We start from the raw sequence: 6,713 nt of genomic DNA on the forward strand, positions 1-6,713 counted from the left end.
TCTACAAGTGTAGAGCCCATATAGAAATACAGAAATATGCATACCCTCTCTAAATAGCCCTACACTAAGAATTCAATCAATAGACTTATACAACAATGCCCTCCATACATCTTAAAATAAAATTAAATACATATGTACATGCACATATATATAAATGCACATACAAGTATAACAGTCTACAGATGTAAATATAAACATCACATGCTACATACAACAGACATACATACATATATATATATCAATAGATTAGATATATAAACCAATCCAGTCTATAAATATACAAATATCACTGTACTAAGGTAAATACCCATCCAACTGCATCAATACAAACACAACTGCAACATAACTTTAAACAGAACAGCAAGCAGAGGGATCCCAGCTGCCCCATCTTCAAAGCCTCTCCCTCGGGCTCTTCCTCCCGTGCAGAGCAGCTCTCCTGGACAGGGACGGCAGATGGCACAGCTGGGAAGCAAAGGGAACACTGAGTCAGTATGGGGACGTTTTCCTTGGCAGCAGCTGCACTTCCATCAGGGAAGGGAAGAACTCAGAGCCTCCCCAGGAGGGTCAGAAAGAAAAAGCAGCCGAGCGGGCCAGGCTGTGGTGAGCGCAGCCGCGGCGGGACTGTCCCGCAGCCCCGGCAGCCCGGCACAGCCGGCACAGCTCCCAGGCCCTGCCGGCACAGCTGCCTTGCCCAAGGACAGCCCCTGTGCCGGCCGGGGCAGCTGCGCTGAGCAGCCCCAGCACGGGCAGGGCCCGCTGCTGCCCCGCCGGGCAGTGCCCACGGCCACAGCCCACGCCACCCTCAGCCCCACCCTGCCTCCCCGGCCCTGGGGCCTCACCCGGGCTCTCTCCAGCGTGGCAGCAGCAGGTCCCCGTTCCCTGCTCTTGCTGCTGGCCTTCAGCTTCTCCCTGCTGGCTCCCGTCAGTCTCCGGCTGTCCTCAAGGTCTCCACTGCAGCTGTGGCAAAAGCGGAGGCTCTGCAACTGGTTCCAAGGCCTGGCAGAGCTGCAGTCCCGGAGCCCTCTGTGCTCCCTGCCGGCCCCCTCCATCCCCTCAGCCCCGCCATGCTCTCGGCAAACCCCCAGCCCCCTTCAGTTTCTTCAGCCCCTCACAGTCCTCTCAGCCCCTCAGTCCCTTCTGACCCATCCCGTCCCCCTAGACCCGCCACCCCTCGGCCTGTGCCACTTCCCTGTCACCTCAGTGCCACCATCGCCCTCGGCTGCCCCACAGCCCTCAGCCCCAGCAGCACCTCAGGGTCACCGTCCCTTCAGCGTCACCGCCCCCTCAGCCCCCTCAGTCTCACCGTCCTTCAGCAGCTCCTCAGGGGACAGTGCCTGGGGCCACCGGCAGCTCCCACCGCTCCAGGGACACCCGGGGCTGGAACTGCTGCTCCGCCCGGCCCGGCCGCCAGCTCGGACCCAGCACAGGGAGAGGGGACACAGGGGGCACGGGGGAAAAGCAAGAGGTGAGGGAGGAAGAAGAGCAGGGGAAGAGGTTAAAAAGAGGCCTACACCTATACAGATATCAATCTATGTAACTAAACCCCCATATATCAATACAAATATGCCTATCTACAAATAAAACTATATATATGTAAATGTAAATATATGCATGTATAAAGGCAACTATGGACATCTACAACTATAACTGCACATCTAAAAATATAAATATATACACCTAAAACTAAAAATAAATTAACTAGACAAATCTCTGTCTATGTAGATAGATAAATATAACTACATAAACCTACAAATACAACTACATATATCAATAAATATAACTATACACATCTATAAATATAACTAGAGACAGAGGAATTCTACCTGCCCAGTGGTCACAGGCTCTCCCTCTGTCTCTTCCTGGCGCACAGGGCAGCCCTCCTGGACAAGTTGATCACACGGGATCTGGGAAGCAAAGGGAACACTGAGACAATACTGGCCCTTGTTCAAGCGCCCCTTGAGCACCAATTGTCCTTCTATCAGGGACATTAAAAGATGGCCTGAAAGGCAGACTCTCACTTGGCAATTTGAAGCCTGCTCTATAAAGAACAGGGATCCTTCCAAGTTGTCAAAACGGAACTGTGTAAAGTATTTAAGTATCCTAATAAAGTCTCAGCACCCACAGTGCAAATGGCACCCACGAGAGCTTGAAACACAGACAGTCCCAGTGACAGAGAGACCACAGTCCTCACCGAAATGCCTGAAGGCTGCTGGGGGCTGAGGTATGAACCAGACTGGGACACCCAGCTTGGTGGCACAACTCCCACAAGGTCAGGTTTATTCCCTGCTCTCTTGCCACAGCAGAGGACTCAGTGCCCAAGCCTCTGGTGAAGCGTGGAGGGCAGGGCTCGGGCAGGTTGTGCATGTGCCTTTGAACTAAAGGCACCAGGAAGCACCAACCCTGCAGACAAGAGCTCAACTCTTCTCGTCTCCCTTCCTGCCAGAGGCAGGCTCAGAGCAGCCGTCTCACACCTCTCTAAACCAACGGGGGCTCTGTCCTTACCAGGCTCCTCGGGCTCTGGGGAACTGTTCTCGCAGCTCTCGGTGCCAGATGAAGTTTCCTCTGCTGCAGCCCCGTTCACAGGCTCCCCTCCTGAAGACTCAGGGGCAACATTCATATTGCCCTTGAAAGAACAATAGAAAAAAAGAAAACTAAAGATGATTCAGTATTTTGCTGGAATCACATCAAGGATACGGTTACTCTCCTTCTCCATGTAACAGCGTTCAAAAGCTCTCAGCCCAGCCTCTTCCATTCCCCTCCAATGGGTTACCTGAGCAGAGGGAGACCTTTCAGGCAGGGATCTCCTGATCTCCCGGATCATTTGCTCGACGGCAAAGCCAAGATCCACTGGCGGCAATTGCTCTTCACCAGGTGCATTCCAGGCTGAGCCGGAGGCCGTCGATGCTGCACAACCTGCACTGCCAGGTGGAGCGCTGGGGGCTGAAGTGCCCGAGGTGGCTGCAAGAATCCAAAGACATTGGTCACACTCCACAATGTGGCTCTGGGACACTGATCTCTGTTGCTGCCTTGGATCAACCATCACAGGAAGCAGGCAGGAAAACCAGGCAGAGAATCTTTTGCCTTTCTAGGTGCCCCTTCTAAATGAGCTTGAGAATTTTGGGCCGAGAAGGACAGAGCCTTGTGGAAAAATACTTCAAACAGTCACTTTTCATGACCTTTTGGGGAAAAGCAAGGCTACAACTCTTTTCCTACCTCGCGGGTCGTAGGCTGGGGGCTGCTGCTCCCTGTGGAGCTGCTGGAAGCTGCAGGGCTGGATCCTGAGCACCTCCCGGTCGATCGGAGGCAGCTGCCCCCCGTAGAGCTGCTGGAAGCAGCTGCGAGGCCCCTCCCGCCCGAGCGGCAGCAGCGGCTCCCCGTAGAAACCGAAGAAGCCGCAGGGCGGGATCCGTAGCAGCTCCTGCTCGGCGGGCGGCGGCCGCTCCCCATAGAGCTCCTGGAAGCGGCTCGGCCCCTCCCGCCGGGCCGGCACCGGCCGGTCCCTGTGCAGCAGGTGGAAGCCGCAGGGCGGGCGCCGGGCGAGCAGCGGCCGCTGCCCGGGGGGCGGCTGGAAGCGGCCAGGCCGGGGGCTGCGCAGCTCCCGCCCGTCCGGCAGCGTCCGCTCCCTGTGCAGCAGCAGGAAGCCGCTGGGCGGGCGCCCGGGCGGCAGCGGCGGCCGCTCCCTGGAGAGCGGCTGGAAGCGACTGCGCCCGTCCCGCCCGTGCGGCAGCGGCCGCGCCCCGGGCAGCTGCTGGGAGCCGCGGGGCGGGCGCCTGCGGCCCTCCCGCCCCGCCGCCGGCCGCTGCCTGTTGGCCGCGCTCCGGCGCCTGATGCGGAACAGGAGGTCGGGGCGGTCGCGGCGAAAGCAGGGGTTGCTGTAGTGGAGCCAAGCCCCGGCATCGCCCGGCGCAGCTGAGCCAACCCGGCCCGGCACCCTGCGGAAGCCGTAGCGGTAGAGCTGGCGCACGAAGCTGCAGAACTGCGCGGCCCTGAAGGTGTGCGGGGCCGGGCCCCGGGCGTCGCCCGGGCTGAGCAGCTCCCGCTCGAAGAGGGAGCGGTGGATGAGCAGCCCCCGGGCCCGGCTGTCCCAGCGCACGGAGCGGACGCGGGGGCTGTTCGCCAGGCGCCACAGCTTGGCGGGGAAGGCGCTGGCTCTGAGCCCGGCGGGCAGCGGCAGCTCCGCCATGGCGCCGCTCGCCGGCTGTCGCCACAACGGCCCCGGCGCAACGGCCGCGTGGGGATGCCATAGGGACAGAGCCAACGCGTGGATTTGGAGCCTTGGGGTGCTGGCACCAAAGTCCTGCTCTTGAGAGGGGTGCAGGGACACAGGGGCTGTCAGAGGACAATGAGAGACAGGGGACATGAGGCCACAATGGGCCAAGCAAGATCCTGCCCAGCATGGCAGCAAAGACATTTCCTCCCCGGGGCCTTGGCACTCCAGGGCACCCCAAAAAGGGCCGAGGAGTCCTATGTGTAACCAGGAGGGATGACTGACATCACTGTGGGTCCCGGCACTCCCCAGTCCCTTGCTGGCCATTCAGTGCACACTGGGGCCGCTGGGCATGTGTGGAACATGGGGATGGGGTGAACAAAAGTAAAGGGGGACCCCAAAGTGGAAGGAGTGGAAGCCAAAATCGCTGGGTGGAGACCCCCAAAACGGAGGTGTGAGATCCCAAAATGGAGGGAGGAACCCACAAAATTGGGGCAATGCCCCAAAAACCCACATGAAGCTGTTCTCTCCCTCCATTGTTTCCCAACAAGAGTTCCATCTACCAACTCTAATTTCAGCAAATAATTCCAAGTGTTTTAGCTGAAACTCATTCTGAGCAAACTTTGTAGAAGTGATCACAGAATCACAGAATGTTCTGTGTTGGAAGGGATCCACCGAGTCCAATTCTGAAGGGAATGGCTTGCTGGCAGGGTCAGCACCAAAGACACCCACCCCAGCTTAAGGAAGAAGTGTCATTGACTGTAGGGCAAAGCAGCACAGAAGTACAAAAGGATAAGCTAAGCAACGCACCTGATTATTCTAGAAAAGATTGCCTGTAGGGATTCAGAAAGATACATCACCAGTTACCCTCATACTTGACCATTGTCCCGACACACACGTCAGCTGGGGATGCCCTGTCACACCAAGGGATTGGAGAAGCACTCCCAGTAACTGGGAATTCCTATGTGGTTCGCCCACCCTCAGGCGAGGCCGCCAACTTTGCGCCAAGTGAGAGGGCCCAGATTTTATACTGTTGAATAAACAAGCTACCACAACTTCTATTGCGGGAACATCTGGTTTCATCCTCCTCTTGGCCAGGGCTCAGGGAGGAACTAAGGGAGTTTGCTTTGAGCCTACACCTTCAAACAAAGCCAGATAGAGATGTGATAAATGAATATGATTTGTGCCAATAATTGTAACTATATCGATATTTTAGAAAATATTTGTTAAAAAGTAATAGGGGAAAGTGATATGTAATTAGCATCACAAAACAGCTGTTCGCAGATGTTCATAAGATCCAGGATGGAGTATTGAGATATTTTAGCACAAACGGCCTTGGGAAGGACAAAGCTGGGAAAAACTCCAAGGGTGGAATTGACATTGAGACAAATGAAAGTCCAGGCAACTTCTTCTTAGGAAAGAATGGCCTTGAAGACAATTAAGCTGCCCATATGGCCCTGGGCGCAAGGCTGGTGCCCCACAGGACATGGGTGCCACCCACGGTGGGGCACAAGGGGAAGGCTGAGGAAGCAGAGCCCAGAGACTGTGTGGGGGAAATAACAACAATTTTTTTTTTTTTTTCCTAAAAATAAGGAGTTGAAGAGCCTTGCTAGCCTTGCTAGTTCTGCTGGCAGGGGGGCCTCTTGCAGGGGTGGGGAGAGTTTGAAGCCTTTCTCTTTAGGGACCGCCGGGGACACCCAGGCAAGCAGTGCCTGCCTTTGGTGGGACCAGAGGGTCTGAGGCTGGTGCTCTGGACAGATGGATCAGAGGGACCTGCCTCATCCTGGGGCTGGTCCTGCTCTGGGGACACCGGCACAACTGGGGGATGGCTTTGACCCCTGCTGGGGGTGGCCTCCGTTGTGGCAGCTTCCTCTTCTTCCTCTGTGGGGACTTGAGGGCTGCTGGGTAGAGTCCAAGAGCTGGGTCTGGGGCTGCTAGGGCTGGAGGAGTTGGGGTTGTTTGGGCTGGAGAAGCTGGGGGAACTGTGGCTGTTGGGTCTGGAGAGGCTGGGGGAGCTGGAGAAGATGGAACTGGAGCTGCTGGAGCAGCTGCGGGCTGCTGGGCTGTCATCCTCATCTGCGGCAGCATGGGAGTGCAGCAGACTCTGGGCCCCTGAGCTGCAGTGTCTCACAGTGATGTCGATGGTGCCCTGGACCAGTGGCACTGTGTGTTCCTCCAGGAAGCCCTGCAGACTCTGGATCATGTCCTCCTGGTCTGGCCCACACACACAGAGAACATACAGGATGGCACTCTGTGCTCCTTGCCATCCACCACTGCTCCCTTTGGATGGCCTCCATCCTCTGGTTCAGCCAAGTCCGCACAGAGTCCAGAAGTTCCCGTCGTTGACGGAAAAGTCCTGCCCAGACCTTGGGCAGGACACCGCCGACAGCTCTGGCTGGTGTCTCCTGAGGAGAAGAGGGATGGGCCGGCACAGGGCCATGGGGGCTGATCTCGTCCTGGCCGCCGGGAGCTCGCTCTGATGAGCTGGTGGCTGCTGGCAGCTGCT

General features: G+C 57.0%; 1 long non-coding RNA gene across 1 annotated transcript; it reads right to left on the reverse strand.

Annotated features, from left to right (window-relative positions):
- Positions 1 to 346: 346 nt before the first annotated feature.
- LOC137463929 (uncharacterized) lies at positions 347 to 1,489 on the reverse strand. The gene is made up of 3 exons (XR_010994018.1): positions 1,304 to 1,489; positions 840 to 957; positions 347 to 462 (listed from the first exon to the last, which is right to left on the reverse strand). It is a non-coding gene; the product is annotated as an uncharacterized lncRNA (long non-coding RNA).
- Between the last annotated feature and the right edge of the window lie 5,224 nt (positions 1,490 to 6,713).

The sequence above is a fragment of the Anomalospiza imberbis genome, chromosome 32 (genome assembly GCF_031753505.1).
Source record: "Anomalospiza imberbis isolate Cuckoo-Finch-1a 21T00152 chromosome 32, ASM3175350v1, whole genome shotgun sequence".
Taxonomy (NCBI): Eukaryota; Metazoa; Chordata; class Aves; order Passeriformes; family Viduidae; genus Anomalospiza; species Anomalospiza imberbis.